Consider the following 18,486-nt stretch of genomic DNA (forward strand, 5'->3'; position numbering starts at 1 on the left):
TGGTGCAACCACCACTTAATTTTTAATTGCATTTTTATCAACAGGGTAAGAGGAATCTCCCTATCCAAACATATGTAGAGTTTGGCCTAATCTGCATTTGGGTAAAGCTTAAGAAGGGAAGGGTGAGAATAGCTAAAAGAACATTAGTTCTGTAACTGTAATCCAGGTAGTATGCTTTGGGAAGTTTAATGAAGGTGAAGGGGTCAGTGAAGAGTTAAAATGACTCAGTTTTTGTTTACAGAAACCATGATATTAAACAGCAGCAAGGAGTTGAAAATTAAGACCAGAGTTGTTACTTTACCATAATTAACTGCAGCTGAAGGTCTGGCATCAAGAGATATAAGACTAAAAGGTAAGGAGCATTTAGGGACAGGGATTGGAATAGGGAAATAATTCATGCTCAAACATTGTATTTAAAATTATCAAAGTTGGAATGATGTCTAAAGAAAATCTGCTAATAGGTACAACTCTGAAGATATGGAAAAGAAAAAACCTGGAAGGGACAAACCCTTAGAATTTGAGACCAGATGGGTATTAGCAGGGAGAAGAATAAGGTTTTGAATAAAGCTGACAAGTCTAGAAGGATACTATTGGTTTTGGCTAAGAAGTTATTTTGGAAGACCTCAGAGGGTGATTTGGGTTGAGTGGCTGGGCCAGGAGCCAGACTGCAGGGATTTGAGAAAAGAGAAGTGAAATTGTGTTTTCAACGTTCCAATAAATGGCATTTCAAGAAATGTATCTAAACTTGGGGAAATGTGATGCTAACTTTACTCAATTTATGATAAGAACATGCAACCCAGGTCAGGACAAGCAGTAGCCATCTACACTCTGAACTGATTCCATTTGCAAGGAGAAACCACCCTTCATTCCACACCTCTACTACAATAACCCATTTTATTCCTATATTTCCTTTCATCATGTTTTGAGGGGGAAGCCCTAAAATGTAAACACATTTGAGATGTCGTCCTGTGTTCTGTAGTCATTAAAACCTGGAGAATAGGAATTATATGCTAAGGAAAAGGGATTGAGTGCTAAGGGATCATTGAGGTATGAGAGCTAAACTAAGACTTGATATGAGGGAAGACAGAGATAAGATAATAATGCGCTGGATTTCAGCATAATTTTCTAATTGTTTACATCTCCTCATTTGGAGATTTATATGGATTTCATAGCCAGAGATTCTCATTTTTCAGAAATGGATGCTGACTCTTCATATACTTGATGGCATCCTGGTATTTTGTCATCCAGTGGCTTGACTGTGCTGCTAGATCCATCTGTATTCCAGAGACAGAACCATTTGGGACTATATACCCAAATATCAAATCATTAGTTCTGTTTTACCCAACAAACACTCATTCAAAACAAGAGTAAAATTATTGATAAGTAGGCCGGGCACGGTGGCTCACCCCTGTAATCCCAGCACTTTGGGAGGCTGAGGTAGGCAGATCATTTGAGGTCAGGAGTTTGAGACCGGCCTGGCCAACACAATAAAACTCCATTTCTACTAAAAATATAAAAATTAGCTGGACATAGTGGGGTGTGCCAGTAATCCCTGCTACTCAGGATGCTGAGGCAGGAGAATCGCTTGAACCCAGGAGGCGGAGGTTGCAGTGAGCCAAGATCATACCACTGAAGTCCAGCCTAGGTAACAGTAAAACTGTACCTCAAAAAAAATTATATACATATATTTATATATATATTTATTTTATAAATATTTGTATTATTTATATATTTATATATTATAAATATATATAGATATATATATTTACATATGCGTATATATATATTTTTTCATGTGTGTGTCAGTTTGTATCTCAGTGGATTTCAGAGTTCAGAAGGCTCTCTTGCTCTGTTCCCTTCAAGTATAAAATTCTTTTTTCTTCTTTTTTGTTGATCATATTTTTGTTGAAATAAAAGCTCTAAAGGTTGTGTAAATTGAAAAAATACACTTTGTCTTTTTTGGTTGAAAAACTCCTATTATTAGTCTATCTTTCTGGCGAGGTTGCAGGGACCTAGGCATTAAATGGGCTGAAGACATTCTATGAAACTATTCTGCCTAGTCATGGAACCATGAACGAAGTCTACAGAAATATCAGGAAAAATCAAATGTAATTATAGCATGAAAACATATAATTCCATTAGTGACGCTCTATGCTTTTGAGGAATGTTCACTGATGCAAGACAATAAAACTGAGCTCCACACTACTCTGTTATGTTTCTGATGATTACTGCCCTAAAGATAGATATTTCAGATAGGAGTTCAGAAACATGTGGTTTAAAAGGTTTTCCTTCTGGAGACCAGGTTGGTTAGGCTCTTATCCTATAATTTGCCAATTTTTCTTTTTAAGTTTTAAATACAATTATTTAATTTCTTATGTTCATTCTTTACATTCTTTGCATTTACAGATCAGATTTACGGGGACGGGAGAAAACATACTGTTCCTTTTGATTGTTACTTTGATCAATTCCATGCTTCTGAAGTACGTAACTCTCTGTGCTACTCAAACAGTGATAGGAAAATCCATGAAGAATGCATTTTGTACATCTGATAAGCATGCAAACAAGGATAATTTAAAAAAAAAAAAATGCAAGCATCTGCCAGCAAGCAAGCATGGCATGTGGTGTGATAAAAACTGCAGTTGAGCACTCCACTGGAATGCAACCCCACGGCACTGGGAGGGCTGGTCATTTGTTTTTCAAGCTGTGGTGATTCCACATCACACACTCTATGTGAGCCAGGACTTAGTAAGCATTTTGGCAAAATATCATTTGTAACTGGGAAAGTTTAGGTTTGTGGTTTGCTAGAGTGTGAACTAGCTGTATTTTACTAAGGTTTCCAGAGAGCAAGGCCTGTTGAAAGAGAGATGTTTCGTCAGCCATGCCAAAGGCTTGGCACAGATGGGCTAGGGATAGTCATGCCATAAGCCAAGGAAAACCATGCCTGTAAGAGGTGGTGATCTTGTTTCTAAGAGAATGTCTGGGGAGGGCTTACTTTCAAATATCTAATTTTACTTTTTGTTTTTTTCCAGCTTACTAAGTCACTGGGACAGCTAATTCTAAGTGAGCAGATTATAGCACTGCATTTTTCCAGCTAAAAGACTCACAGATCTAAGAATCCAAGAAAGATGACTGGACACTTGGTGGGTGTAGCCTTAGCAATGTCTCTGTATGCTGGGCACCCTCCATCTTGCCAAACTGCTGTGAAGGAGCTGCCAGCGCCTGCAATTCCACTGTTTTATCAGGCATTTGAGAATGAAACACACATCTGGATTGAACCCAAGTTTTATACAGAGATGTTTGCTCATTTTCATTGGATGTTTGTAGAATTATGGGCACCTTATGAATCAACAGCTCCTTTTTTTTTTTTTTTTTTTGCATTTAACTGTAGTGAGTGTTGAGTTTAGGGTCTAAAATCAAGTGATAGCAAAAACTTGGATATAGGAAAAAAGTGGGATAATAAAGACACTAACAGGGTTTTGTGGAAGCTCTGATATATATTATACATATTATAACAGTTCCAATACGTTCAAAGTATCTACAACAGAGTTTAATAGGGGGCAAATTGAACTATTGCCAATTTATTCTGTGTACTGTTCTATCAAAACACTGAAACTGTTCCCCAGACATTTTACTGAATACAGAGAGAGAGTGAGAGACAGACAGAGAGAGAGAGAGAGAGAGAGAGAGAGAGAGAAGGAGGAAGATGAAGAAAATAAATAGCTCTTGGCCTTTAAATGTGTAGTTCTAAGCCAGATGTTACCAGTGTATAACCAAGGCAGGATCAAGCACAGCACTTCTCTAAATCAAAACACTAACGCCTATTAGCCATGTGAACACAGAGCATAAATTGGAGCCAGACTGTCTGTCTATGGGCCTCTGCCCTGCATTGGGCCATCAGCTGGAATTCCTCCTCTAGGGACACACTGTAAAAATATCTCTGGAGAGGCAACAATTATGTATTTTTAAAGAAACTAAGGACTTTTTTTTAAAGACATCAAGCTCTTGGAACAGTTAGTCCTTTGGGACCCATAGCACATGTGTAGACGTGTGCACACAAAGATGGAAGACATGCGAGTTTATCACGGAAGAAAGAAGACAGACCAGCTCCATGAACCAAGGTGGAAAAAGTTACTGGATTTTTCAGAAAACATATACCCTTTAAATCATAAGAGATAAAATGAAATTCAGTCACATATCAGAAGGGAAATTTTACAATTGTGATACTAGTCTATGATAGATAGGTAGCAGGCTTACAAGTTCTTAGAAGGAAATGGAGAATTGTTTCAGGAACATTCATTTATTCATCACATATGTGTTAAGTGTCTATTATGTATTAGACAGGTTCAAATTCCAAGCAGAAAGCAGATAACCAAAAAAGCAAAGCTCCTACCCTTATGAGGTTTATATTATTACTGGATAAGCTATCTGATAAACAAACAGGAAAAGAAGGGAATATAAGCATTTCAAGTTGTGATAAAACTATGGCAGAAAAACCAGGATAAGCAGATACAGAAGTGATGAGGATGAGTGGTGAGGGCTAATTTAAAGCAAATTCAGAGAAGGCCCCTTTCAGGAGGCAATGGCAGAGAGAGGAACAGAGGCCTGAAAAGGGCGAGGGAGCTAGGCATGAACAGGTGCAATGATAGCGAACACACATAGAGACTGGAGGCGAGAACGAGTCTGTGTGTGAGAAACAGTGTGAGACAGAGGGACCCTGACCAGGGAGGAGAAATGAAACAAGGATTTTCTTTTTTCTTTTTTCTTGAGATGAAGTCTTGCCCTGTCACCCAGGCTAGAGTGCAATGGCATGATCTCGGCTCACTGCAGCCTCCGCCCAGCTAATTTTTGTAGTTTTAGTAGAGATGGGGTTTCATCATTTAGCTAGGTTGGTCTCGAACTCCTGACCTTGTGATCTGCCCGCCTCAGCCTCCCAAAGAGGGAAATAAGGATTTTAAGAATCCAAGAGTGCTCCGCTGAATGTACGTGAGAGGCCTCAGCAAGATAAACCAAGAAGGAACACTTGATTTGGCAACAAGGTGGCTCCTCAGACTTGGCAAGAATCATGTTATGGCAAAGCTGGAAAGAGTAGTCACTGGAGGGGAAAATGGGCTCAAGAAGCTTTTCTAATGACAGGAATGTGACAACAGATATGATGGTGATGGGAAGAATCCAGGAGAATGAGAAACTGGTGGCTCAGTGAAAGAAGTCCTTTCAGGAGTTGATTCCTTGGGGAGGGGAGGGGGCATGGAACCAGGGCATAAGAGAGGTGCAAGACACAGCAGAGACTATGGCTACAGACGTAGTGGGCACGGATTTGGTGGCACAAAGATGACAGAATTCATTTGTTTGCATTTTTCCACCTAGTAACTGAGGAAGTTTGTACAGAATTGGGAGAGGCATGCCTGCTCTCCCTTCAGCTCTTTAAAACCTCCAATAGGAAGAGTCCATCACCCCATGAGTGCTTGCACTCACTTGAGATTTGTGGCCACATTCAGCTGTTGATGTACAGGCAGTCAGTGGAGTTTTCTGCAAGGTGAGTCTGATGGAGAAATAATGGAGTAAGGATAGAGAAGAGTTATGGAAAAGTGGGGTTACAGTGGTAGGCAAGGAGGACTCCAAGCTGGCAGGATGACATCTAAGACAGGGGTTCTCAAACTCCATCATGCATGGGAAACACGTGTGGAGCTTTCACAACAACTGTTGCTCAGACCATATGCCATACCAATTAAATCAGACTCTCTGAGGTGGGCACATCCATCAGTCATGCTAAAGCTCTGCAGTGAGTCCAACGTACAAATGAGATCAAGAGTCAGCAGATGACAACCTTGCTACTCGAAGTGTGGTTTACAGACCAGCACCATTGGCATCATCTGGGAGCCTCTTACAAAGGCACACGTGTAGACCCTTCCCCAGATCTAGTTTGCCAAGTAGTTTAACAAGATTATCATGTGATTCATATATATGTTATTTTTGAATCAACACTGGTCTATGAGCTCTTATAATGACAGACTGGGATGGTTAAGAAAAATCAAAGCTGGCCTGACCTTCTGGCTTTCCAAGAGTTAAGTCTCTTGGAAAGCACCCTTTGGGGTGCTTCCAAAGGATGATCAGACTTGAGTAGAACTGTGGCTTAGTATAATTTCTCGAGAACTAGACTTCTCTAGAGTTGCTTATGAGGAAGAGCACCTTTTCTACCCTTCACCTCCATAAAGATCATTCTGTGGACTTAACTTCAAGGACCAAATGTCTGATGGTGTCTTTTTCTTACTGATGTAGCCAATTATCTGCTGGGGAGCTGGTAAAGGTGAAAGCTCGCACATTTTGGATTAAAAGATTTTGTTCACAATTCAAGTGTTCAGTGTAAGCAACGTATTTGCAGTTGAACAGCAGTTAATGCTATCAAGCTTAAATTGTGTGATGAAGGGGATCATCACACAACTTACCTACCATTAGATGCTTCTACAGTTTCAATCAGAAGAGAATCCAAATGTATTAAACTAATAATGAAATAAATGTACTTCAAGGGGAATTACAGTGGTAGTAGACAGAAACGGTGTAATGTGGCACTTGGATGGAAAGAAAAATATCTTGTTGGTGAGACTGACCATGGGAGGATGAGCTAGAAAGCACAGAGCCCAGAGAAAAGTGGTAGAGCAGAGGGGCAAATAAACACACCTAATGAGGCTCCTCAGGAATTCAGGGAGAAAGGTGATTGACATGTCAGGAGACGGCTACAGGAGGAGAGACCTAGGAGAGGGTTGATGAGATTAAATGATACTTAAGGTAAGTTAATGATCTAATTCCACATCTCTTCAAGATATGAGATTAAATGATCATCGACTGAGATAAAAAGAACTGAAACCTTCAGGGCAGGTTACAGAAGGCTGCTCTATGTGTTTTTAAGAGGTTACCATAATCTCTCTGGTATATTAGCTTCAAATTAATAAATGTGATGTCCTTTAAATATCGTTCCCCTTTTCTAATGTAATTCCAGCAATAACTCAGTAAAGATGGGCTTAAATAAAAGTTAGTAAAATATTTGGCTATTTATGAGATCACACTGAACCATTCAATCTAATTTTTAAAAGAAATTCTCAAAAATAAACATATACCCAACACAAAGCTCTGAAAGGGGAGACAATAGGTAGTAATGGTTCCCAAATTCCCTAAGGTAGAGTTTGAGATATGTCACTGTCTTTGATTTGGCTTTATTTCCATATACATATGATATTTATGCACACACTGTATACATACACATGCACACACAATCAAACTTAAGATAAGCAACCAGTAAAAACATTATGCATTTTTTGAGACTTGCAAATTCTGTAATCATTCCTTTTATATAATACATCCAAAACCACTCTCCAGTCAACCTGGCATAGTGCTACTTCTCTGCAACACTGAGCTGACTGACTCCTGTTATGAAATAAAACAACAGATACAAATATAAGATGCAAATTTCCTTAGAAAAATTCAGTTTCCTGTATTTTAGATTTCTTGAAACTAAATAAATAGGTTACACTTACTGAATGTTTATTCTGTGGTGAGTTTTAATGTATTAACTCATTTAACCCTCAGAATCAAATTACTACTTTTATTATTCTCCTCATTTTATATACAAGGCAACTGAGGCTCATAAATACTAAATAAACTACTCAAGGTCACAAGGGTACCAGGAGGCAGAGGCAGAATTTGAACTTGGGGTCATTCTCCCTCCAAAGCCAGAGACCTCTAAGCATATGGTGTTTGTTAGCACTGCCATTAGGAGCACCTCAGGTCTATGGTTCTAACACTTGGTTAATTCTATTAATTCCTATTAAACCATGTTGGTTTTCTTTAGTCCAAATGCAAAAAAGTCAATATTTATCTTCATGACTAGCCTATCATTTAAAATCCAGTTAAATGCTATGTTGGAAGTATTTTTCTACATGAATGTGTGTAGACTGTTCAATATACAAGCAATCAATTGATTAATTCTGATGAACATATTATTTCTCCAGCACCGCTGTTACATGAGATGTTGTCTAAAATGAAAAAGCAGTTTGGGGAACCTGAATCTGAGTTTCACATTATCAGGTGGCCATTCACCTTTCCTTCAGTTGCTTCACTTTCTCCCCCTGACTTGGGCTATTTCCTCTGTGTCCTTACTGTGGAATAACTTTAGAGAATCATAGCTTCATAGCACATGATACATTAATGATCCAAAATAAACCGAATCCCTAAAGCACAATTTATTTAGCTTTCTTCACCTTCCCTTGAAAACAAAAGGAATCACTGCAAGTTATCAGGTCAAATGACATATACTATTAACCAGGGAACAGAAATAATGTTCATAAACTCCAACATGATGGATGATTCCTGGTCTACATCCTGTCAAATTTACAAGCTCCTATTTTAGAGTTTTGCAGCACAGAAACTGTACATGGCAATTGGTGCTCAGTTGCAAAACCAATCAACAGCCTCATAGCAGCAGGCTCAGATGGCAAGGTTCCTCATTTACTAACATTGGCAATGTCCAGGAAGAGTTCTGCTTGGAAAAGACAGTGTTGACAACTGAACAGAGTCAAAAAGTGGTAACACTTAGGACATTCACATTGTTTATTAATGGAAGTAGAATTCTCCAAAAGTTTTTTTTTTAATTAAAACACAAAAGTTAGTTACTCAGGACAATTTATGGGTAAAAGGTCATTCCTATATTATTGCGGTTCATGCATTTTATTTTTATAGGTTGTGGGGAAAGAACGTCAGACCAAAAGAATATAGGGATTAAGAACCTGTCAAAGAGATATGAGTTCCACTGACCTTACCACTTACGAGCTGTGTAAGGTGGTGTCAGTCACACAGGGTGATGCGAAAAGCTAATGAGAGAATGTGTTTCACAGGACACTCAGCAAAGGGCCAGGTGCACAGTCAAAAATTATACTCATTATTGCCCACTAATTATGGATGGGGGGAGAGAAGGAAAGACAGGTAGATATGTAGGTAGGTATGGTAATTTCAGGATATAATTTTCATCTCTGGTCTTTATAGGTGCAGCTCCCAGCTTGCTATACTTGAGACCACTGCAGTGCCACTTCACATTGATGTAGGAGTAAAACACCTGCCTTTAGTTATGTCTCATTCTGGAGGAAGAAGGTATATTTTTACTAAGTTTCTCTAACCTAGGAGGTAGATGATAGTTTTTACTGTGGAGTGCCACTATTTTTTTAAGTTATTATATGTTAAGTTCTGGGATACATGTGCAGAACGTGCAGGTTTGTTACATAGGTATACATGTGCCATGGTGGTTTGCTGCACCCATCAACTCGTCATCTACATTAGGTATTTCTCCTAATGCTATCCCTCCCCAATCCCCTGACACCTTGCTATCCTTCCCCTAGCCCCCCACCCCCGACAGGCCCTGGTGTGTAATGTTCCCCTCCCTGTATCCATGTGTTCTCATTGTTCAACACCCACTTATGAGTGAGAACACGTGGTGTTTGATTTTCTATTCCTGTTAGTTTGCTGAGAATGATGGTTTTCAACTTCATCCATGTCCCTGCAAAGGACATGAACTCATCCTTTTTTATAGCTTCATAATATTCCATGGTGTATATGTACCACATTTTCTTTATCCAGTCTATCATTGATGGGCATGTGGGTTGGTTCCAAGTCTTTGCTATTGTAAACAGTGCAGCAATAAACATGTGTGCATGTGTCTTTATAGAATGATTTACAATCCTTTGTACATTATCTCATTTAAGCCACCACAAGCCAACCCAAGCCACCCTGTAACCCGAGGAAGGAAATAGATTATAATGATTTTCATATGAAACAGGTTCAGAGGTCAAATGGGTTGCCCGTAGGCACAGCCAGGCACAGGAGGTCTTTCTTTTAGCTCAGTGCTCCTTGAGCTAGTCGACTGCCTTCCAGGCTGTATTCTGAGCAAGCTCCAGGATTCAGGAGCCCCTTTCATGGTGACCAGGAATGATAGGGAAGGGAACTGGATGGAAATGGGATCTCTCCAGTCCCCCATCTCCACATTTTACCTAGAGCAGTTCTGGCCTTAGGTGTTCTGTTCTGTACAGTAATATAGTATATGTGTAGAGGAATCTCTGGCTAAAAGAACAGAAAAATCACTATGCTATACCAAAATGTTACACCTTAAAATGCATATTGTGGAAAAAAGGCTGATCTAAGAAATGAAAAGAATTAGAGACCCATAATAATTTTATGGACCCATATTAATTTCAAGTTTAGACAGTCTTAACACTATAAAGGTTTTTTCCTTCCTCCTAGAAATAATGGCTCTGGTCACTTTTGTTATTAGCAATGCAGGGTCCTGGCTTAACTAATCACCAAAATGACCTTATTTCAGTCAGTCCTTAAGGTTATTACGGATGACATTAGGGAACTGAGGGATTAAACCTTGTTATAGAGGATTCTTTAAAACATCTCATGACCTTTAAGATGGTAACATGCATTGAATGGCCATAAAATGTAGGCATTCCCTAAATCTATTTAACCATGGCCTTTTCTCAAAGACTATTAATGTAAGACTAACATGTTCCAGAATTAATTTGCTCAAGGAAAAAAAGTCTGGGAAATATTCTATTCTACTGGTTCTCAAAATACAGCCCAGGACCATGAGTTTGATCTGGAAATTTGTTCCAAATGCAAAACCTGTGGTCCCACCCGAGACCGCCTGAATCAGAAACTCTGAGTTGCAACCCAGTGATCTATATTTAACAGACCCTGCAGGTTATTGTGACTCACACTCAAGTTTCAGAAGCACTGTTCCTATATACAGCATGGCCATTCTTACTTACTGCACGGTGTCTCCTAAGTGGTCAACTTGTATCCACTCTTACTCCTCTAAATTCCATGCTCTACATAGCACACAACGATAAACCTAAAACTCCCCAATGGCTTCCCACTGCAACCAGAAAAAAAAAAGCCAAACACCTTACCATAATGAAGAGTTCTTGCCTGATGCGGCCCTTGCATACCTCTCTGTTCTCATCTTGTACTATTTATTTTTTCTTTTTATGGGTACATAGTAGGTATATATACACATGGAATATGTGAGTTTTGTTTTTTGGTTTTTTTGAGACAAAATTTTACTCTGTTGCCCAGGCTGGAGTACAGTGACATGATCTCAGCTCACTGCAACCTCCACCTCTGGGTTTCAGGTGATTCTCCAAGTAGCCGGGATTACAGGTGCCCACGACCACACCCAGCTAATTTTTGCATTTTTAGTAGAGACGGGGTTTTGCCATGTTGGCCAGGCTGGTCTTGAACTCCTGACCTCAGGTGATCTGCTTGCTTTGGCCTCTCAAAGTGCAGGGATTACAGGCTTGAGTCACTGCACCCAGCATCATGAGATATTTTGATACAGGTATACAATGCGTAATAATCACATCAGGATAAATGTGGTATCCATCACCTCAAGCATTTATCATTTCGTTGTGTTACACACAATCCAATTAAACTCTTTTAGTTATTTTCTAATTTATTTATTTATTTATTTCTTAATCTGTCACCCAAGCTGGACTGCAGTGGTGTGAACATGGCTTACTGCAGCCTCAGTCTCCGAGCTCAAATGATCCTTCAACATCAGCTTTCTGAGTAGATGAGACTACAGGGATGCACCACCATGCCCAGCTAATTTAAAAAACTTTTTTTTTTTTTTTTTTGTAGAGGCAGAGTCTCACTATGTTGTCCAGGCGAATCTGCAACTCCTGACCTCAAATGATTCTCCTGCCTTGCCTCCTGGAGTGTTAGGATTATAGGTGTAGCTACCTGGACTCTCTTAGTTATTTTTAAATATACAATAAATTATTGTTGACTACAGTCACCCTGATGTGCTATCAAATACTAGATCTTATTCATTCTGGTCTAACTATATTTTTGTACCCATTAATCTCCACTAACTGCACCCCTCAACAACTTCCCTTTCAAGCCTCTAGTAACCATCATTCTACTCTACCACCATGAGTTCAACTTTTAGCTTCCAAAAAAGTGAGAATACATGAAGTTTATTATCCTGTGCCTGTCTTATTTCACTAAGTGAGCTCCAATTCCATCCATGTTGCTAAAAACGACAGGAACTCATTTTTTATGGCTGAATAGTACACCACTGTGTATATGTACCCCATTTTCTTTAGCATTCATCTGTTGATGGATGCCTAGGTTGTTTCTTAAATCTTGTCTATTGTGAAAAGTGCTGAAATAAACATGGGAGTGCAAACACCTCTTTGATATACTGATTTCCTTTCTGTTGGGTATATACCTAGCAATGAGATTGCTGGATCATATGGCAGTTCTATTTGTAGTTTTTGAGGAACCTCCAAACTGTTCTCCATAGTAGTCGTACCAATTTACATTCCCACTAACTGTGTATGAGGGTTCCCTTTTCTGTAAATCCTCATTGGTATTACCTGTCTTTTGGATATAAGCCATTTTAAGTGCGGTAGGATGATATCTCATTGTAGTTTTGATTTGAGTTTCTCTGATGTTCAGTGATGTGAACACCTTTTCATGTACCTGTCTGCCACATGTATGTCTTTTGAGAAATGTCCATTCAAATCTCTTGCCCAGTTTTTATTCAGATTATTAAACATTTTCCTATTGAGTTGAGCATCTTATATGTTCTGCTTATTAATCCCTTGTATAATGGATAGTCTGCAAATATTTTCTCCCATTCTGTGGGTTGTCTCTTCACTTCGTTGACTGTATTCTTTGCTGTGGAGAAGCTTTTTAACTTGATGGATCCCATTTATCCATTTTTGCTTTGGTTGCCTGTGCTTGTGGGGTATTGCTTAAGAAATCTTTGCCCAGTCCAATGTTATGGAGAGTTTGCCCAATGTATTCTCATAGTAGTTTCATAGTTTGAGGCTTTCTATTTAAGTCTTTAGTCCATTTTGATTTGACTTTTATGTATGGCAAGAGATAGGGGTCTAATTTTGTTCTTCTTCATATAGATCTCCGTTATCATGGCACCATTTATTGAAGAGATTGTCCTCTCCCCAATGTATGTGCTTGGCTTCTTTTTAAAAAATGATTTCACTGTAAATGTATGGATTTGTTTCTAGGTATTCTTTTCATTGTTTTATATGTCTGTTTTTATGCCAGTATCATGTTGTTTTTGTTACTATCACTTTGTGTTATAATTTGAAGTCAGGTAACATGATTCTTCCATTTTTATTTCTTTTACTCAGGGTAGCCTTGGCTATTCTGGGTCTTTTGGGGTTCCATATAAATTTCAGGATTTTTTTTTATTTCTGCGAAGAATGTCAGTAGTATTTTAATAGTGATTGCACTGAATTGATAGACTGCTTTGAGTAGAAGGGATATTTTAACAATATTGATTATTCCAATCTATGAACATAGAATCTCTTTCCATTTTTTTGTGTCCTCTTCAATTTATCACATCAATATTTTATAGTTTTCATTGTAAAGACCTTTCACTTCTTTGGTTAGTTCCTAGGAATTTTATTTTATATGTAGCTTTATAACTAGCATTACTTTTTATTTCTTATTCAGATTGTTCACAGCTGGCATATAAAAACGCTACTGAATTTTGTATGTTGATTCTGTATCCTGCAACTTTACTGATTTTATCAGCTCCAATAGTTTTTTGATGGAATCTTTAAGATTTTCTAAAAATAAGATTATATCATCTACAAATAAGGCTAATTTGACTTTTTCCTTTCCAATTTGGATGCTCTTCATTCTTTCTATTGTCTAACTGCTCTGACTAGGACTTCCAGTATTATGCTGAATAACAGTCATGACAATGGGCATCTTTGTTGTGCTCCAGATCTTAGAGGAAAGATTTTCAACTTTTCCCCATTCTGTGTGATATCAGCTGTGGGTCTGTTATATATGGCTTTTATTGTGTTGTGGTATGGTCCTTCTATACTCAGCTTTTTGAAGATTTTTATCAGGAAAGGATGTTGAATTGTATCAAATACTTTTTCGGCATCAGTGAAATAATCTTATGTGTTTGTCCTTCATTCTGTTGGTATGATGTATCACATTGATTGATTTGCATATGTTGAACCATCCTTGCATTCCTGGGGTAAAGCCCACTTGGGTCCTGATGAATTATCTTTTCAATGTGTTGTTGAACTCAGTTTGCTAGTATTTTGTTGAGGACTTTTTGCATCTATCTATCTATCTATCTATCTATCTATCTATCTAACTATCTCTGTGTGTGTGTGTGTGTGTGTGTGTGTGTGTGTGTGTGTGTGTGTGTATATATATATATATATATATTTTTTTTTTTTTTTTTTTTCTGAGAAGGAATCTTGCACTGTCACCCAGGCTGTAGTGCAGCGGCATGACCTTAGCCCACTGCAATCTCCACCTCCTGGGTTCAAGCAATTCTCCTGCCCCAGCCTCCTGAGTAGCTGGGACTACAGGCATGTGCCACCATGCCCAGCTAATTTTTAAATTTTTTTTAGTAGAGATGGGGTTTCACCATGTTGGCCAGGATGGTCTCAATCTCTTGACCTGGTGATCCACCCACCTCAGCCTCCCAAAGTGCTGGGATTACAGGCGTGAGACACCACACCTGGCCTGCATCAATATTTATCAAGGATATTGGCCTGTAGCTTTCTTTTTTTGATGTGTCTTCATGTGATTTTGGTATCAGAGTAACACTAGCCCTGTGGCATGAGTTTGGAAGCATTCACTCTTCTGTTTTTCAGAATAGTTTGAGTAGGGTTGCTATTAGCCCTTCCTTAAATGTTTGGAAAAATCCAGCAGTAAAGCCATAGGGTCCCAGGCTTTCTTTTCTTTTCTTTTTTTCTCTGGGGAACCTTTTATTGCAGCTTCCATCTCTTTACTTGTTACTGGTCTGTTCACATTTTGGACTTCTTCGTGGTTCATTCTTGACAGCTTTATATGTCTAGTTATTGGTCCATTTCTTTTAGATTTTCCAGTTTATTGGCATGTAGTAGCTCATATTAGCTTCTAAGAATCCTTTGAATTTCTGAAGTATCAGTCGTAATGTCTCCTTTTTCATTTCTGAGTTTACTTATTTGACTCTTCTCTCCATTTTTCTTAGCTAGGCTGGTTAAAGGTTTGTCTATTTTGTTTATCTTTCAAAAAGCCAACTTTTCATTTTGTTGATATTTTGTATTTTTTCATTTCGATTTCATTTATTTCTTCTCTCACCTTTCCTAGTTCTTTATGATACATCATTAGGTTGTTTGTTTGAAGTTCTTCTACTTTTTTTTGATGCAGACAATTACAGCTATAAACTTTTCTCTTAGTGCTGCTTTTGCTGTATTCCATGGGATTTGGTATATTTTATTTCCATTATCATTTTTTTGTTTCGAGAAATTTTTAATTTCCTTCTTTTTTCATTGACCCATTGGTCATTCAGGAGTTATTGTTTAGTTTCCATGTGCTTGCATAGTTTCCAAAATTCCTCATTATTGATTTCTAATTTTACTCCATGGTGGTCAGAGAAGATGCTTGATATAATTTCAATGTTTTTGAATTTTTAAAGACTTGTATTGTAGCCTAACATATGGTCTATCACTGAGGATGATCCATGTGTGTAGGAGAAGGATGTATATTCTGCAGTTGTGGTATGAAATGCTCTGTAAATATCTATTAGGTCCATTTGGTCTAAGTCTGTGCAGATTAAGTCCAATGTTTCCTTGTTGATTTTCTGTCTGAATGATGTGCCAAATGCTGAAAGTGGGGTGCTGAAGACTCCAGTGACTATGGTATTGAAGTTTAGCTGTCTCTTTAGCACTAATGATATTGCTTTATAAATCTGAGTACTCCAGTACTGAGTGTATACACATTTAAAATTGTTATATCCTCTTGCTGATTTGACTCATTTATCATTACATAATTACCTTATTTTGTCTATTTTTATATTTGGTTTTACTTTTTGTTTGAAATACACTTTGACAGGTATAACTATAGCTACTCTAGCTATTTTTTAGTTTTCATTTTCAGGAAATACATTTTTCCATCTCATTGTTTTCAGTCTCTCTCTGTCTTTATAGGTGAAGTGTGTTTCTTGCAGGCAAGAGATCACTGGGTCATGTTTTTTTTTAATCCATTCAGCCACTCTATGTCTTTTGATTGGAGAGTTTAGTCCATTTATATCCAACGTTATTACTGATGAGTAAGAACTTACTCCTGCCATTTTGTTATTTGTTTGCTGGTTGTTTTGTGGTCTCCTCTTCCTTCTTCTTGTCTTCCTTTTAGTGAAATGACTTATTTGTTGGTATGTTTTAATTTCTTGATTTGTATTTTTGGTGTATCTGTTATATGTTTTTGATTTGCGGTTATCATGAGGCTTGCAAATAATATAACCAATTAATTGAAATTGATGAGAATGTAATACTGACTGCATAAACCAACAAACTAACAAGCCAGCAAAGAGAAAACTAATAAAAAAATCTACACTTTAACTATGTTCCCTTGCTTTTTAACTATTTGTTGTTTCTATTTAGATCCTATTTTACTATGTCTTGAAAATTTGTCAATTATTTTTAGTTGGTTCATCTTTTAGTCTTTCTACTTAAAATATGAGTAGCTTACATACCACAATTAGAGTATTATATTACTCTGTGCTTTTCTGTATACTTATTGTTACCAGTGAACTTTTTACCTTCAGGTGAGTTCTTACTGCTCATTAACATCCCTTTCTTTCAGATTGAAGAATTCTTTTTAGCATTTCTTGTAGAATAGGTCTGGTGTTGATGAAATCCCTCAGTTTTTGTTTGTCTGGGAAAGTCTTTATTTCTTCTTAATGTTTGAAGGATATTTTCACTGGATATACTATTATAGGGTAAATGTGTATGTGTATGTGTTTTTTTCCTTTAGTACTTTAAATATGTCATGCCACTACCTCCTAGCCTATATGGTTTCCATTGAAAGGTCTGCTGTTATGTACTGGAGCTCCACTGTATGTTCATTTCTTTTCTTTCACTACTTTTAGGATCCTTTCTTCATTCTTGGGCTTTGAGAGTTTGATTATCAAATGCTCTGACGTAGTCTTTTTTTGGGTTAAATTTCATTGGTGTTCTAGAACCTTCTTGCATGTGGATATTGATATCTTTCTCTAGGTTTGGGAAGTCCTCTGTTATTATCCTCTTGAATATATCTTCTACTCCTACCCCTCCATCTCCTGTTTAAGGGCAATAACTCTTAAATTTGCCCCTTTGAGGCTATTTTCTAGATTTTGCAGGTGTGCATCATTGGTTTTTATTCTTTTTTCTTTAGTCTCCCCTGATTGTGTATTTTCAAATAGCTGGTCTTCAAGCTCACTAATTCTTTCTTCTGCTTTATCAATTCTGCTGTTAAGAGACTCTCATGCATTCTTCAGTATATCCATTACATTTTTCAACTCCAGAATTCCTGCTTGATTCTTTTTAATTATTGCAATATCTTTGTTAGATTTATTTTACAGGATTTTGAATTCCTTCTCTGTTAGCTTGAATTTTGTTAAGATTCCTCAAAAAAGCTATTTTGAATTCTCTATCTGAAAGGTCACATATCTCCATCTCTCTAGGATTAATCACTGATGCCTTGTTTGTTGATGTCATGTTCTCCTGGATAGTCCTGATGATTGTGGATGCTCATAAGTGTCTGAATACTGAAGAGTTAGGTATTTACCAGAGTCTCTGCTGTCTGGGCTTCTTGGTACCTGTCCTTTTTGGGAGGGCTTTTGCGGTATTTGAAGGAACCTGAGTGTTGTGATCTAAGTTTTTGGTCACTGTGATGCTATCTGCATTAAATGGGTGCAACCCAAGCCCAGTAACACTGTGGCTCTTGCAGACCCATAGAGGTGCCCTCCTGGTGATCTTGGATAAGATCTCAAGGAATTCTCAGGATTACCAGGCAGAGACTCTTGTTCTATTCCCTTACTTTCTCCCAAACAAATGGGGTCTCTCTCTTGTGCTGAGCTGCCTGAAGCTGAGGAAAGGGTGGCACAGGGGCCTCTGTGACTACCACCCTGGGACTGTGCTGGATCAGACCTGCAACCAGCACAGCACTGGGTCACATTCAAGACCTATGGTAACCACTGCCTGGTTGCCACCTATGTTTGCTCAAGGCTCTATAATCAGCAGGTGGCAAAGCCAGCCAGGCTTGTATTCTTCCCTTCAGGGTATCAAGTTCCCCTGGCCCCTGGTAGGTCTAGAGATACCATCCAGGAGCCAGAACACGAATTTGGAATCTACCTGGTGCTCTATTAGGAATCTACCTGGTGCTGTATTCTACTGTGGTTGAGCTGGCATCCAAGCCACAAAATGATGTCCTTCCACTTTACCCTTCCCACAATCAGAGAACTCTCTGCTCATGAACACCATTGACTATACCAGGCTCATGGCAAGTACCGTCTAGCTATCACAGATGTTCATTCAATGCCTAAGGGCTCTTCAGTCAGCTTGTGGTGAAAGCTCTCATGCCTAGGGCTCTCCCTTCAGGTCTCCCTTCTGACCTAAGGCAGGTGCAGAAATGCAATCCAAG

The 18,486-nt window shown here is 38.3% G+C and overlaps 1 protein-coding gene across 12 annotated transcripts in view; it reads right to left on the bottom strand.

The window, feature by feature from the left end:
• Positions 1-18,486, bottom strand: part of EYA4 (EYA transcriptional coactivator and phosphatase 4) — a 318,581-nt gene that overhangs the window by 22,449 nt on the left and 277,646 nt on the right. The window lies entirely within an intron of this gene.

This window comes from Aotus nancymaae, unplaced genomic scaffold (genome assembly GCF_030222135.1).
Source record: "Aotus nancymaae isolate 86718 unplaced genomic scaffold, 86718_ANA_hifiasm-v0.15.2.pri h1tg000040l, whole genome shotgun sequence".
Classification (NCBI taxonomy): domain Eukaryota; kingdom Metazoa; phylum Chordata; class Mammalia; order Primates; family Aotidae; genus Aotus; species Aotus nancymaae.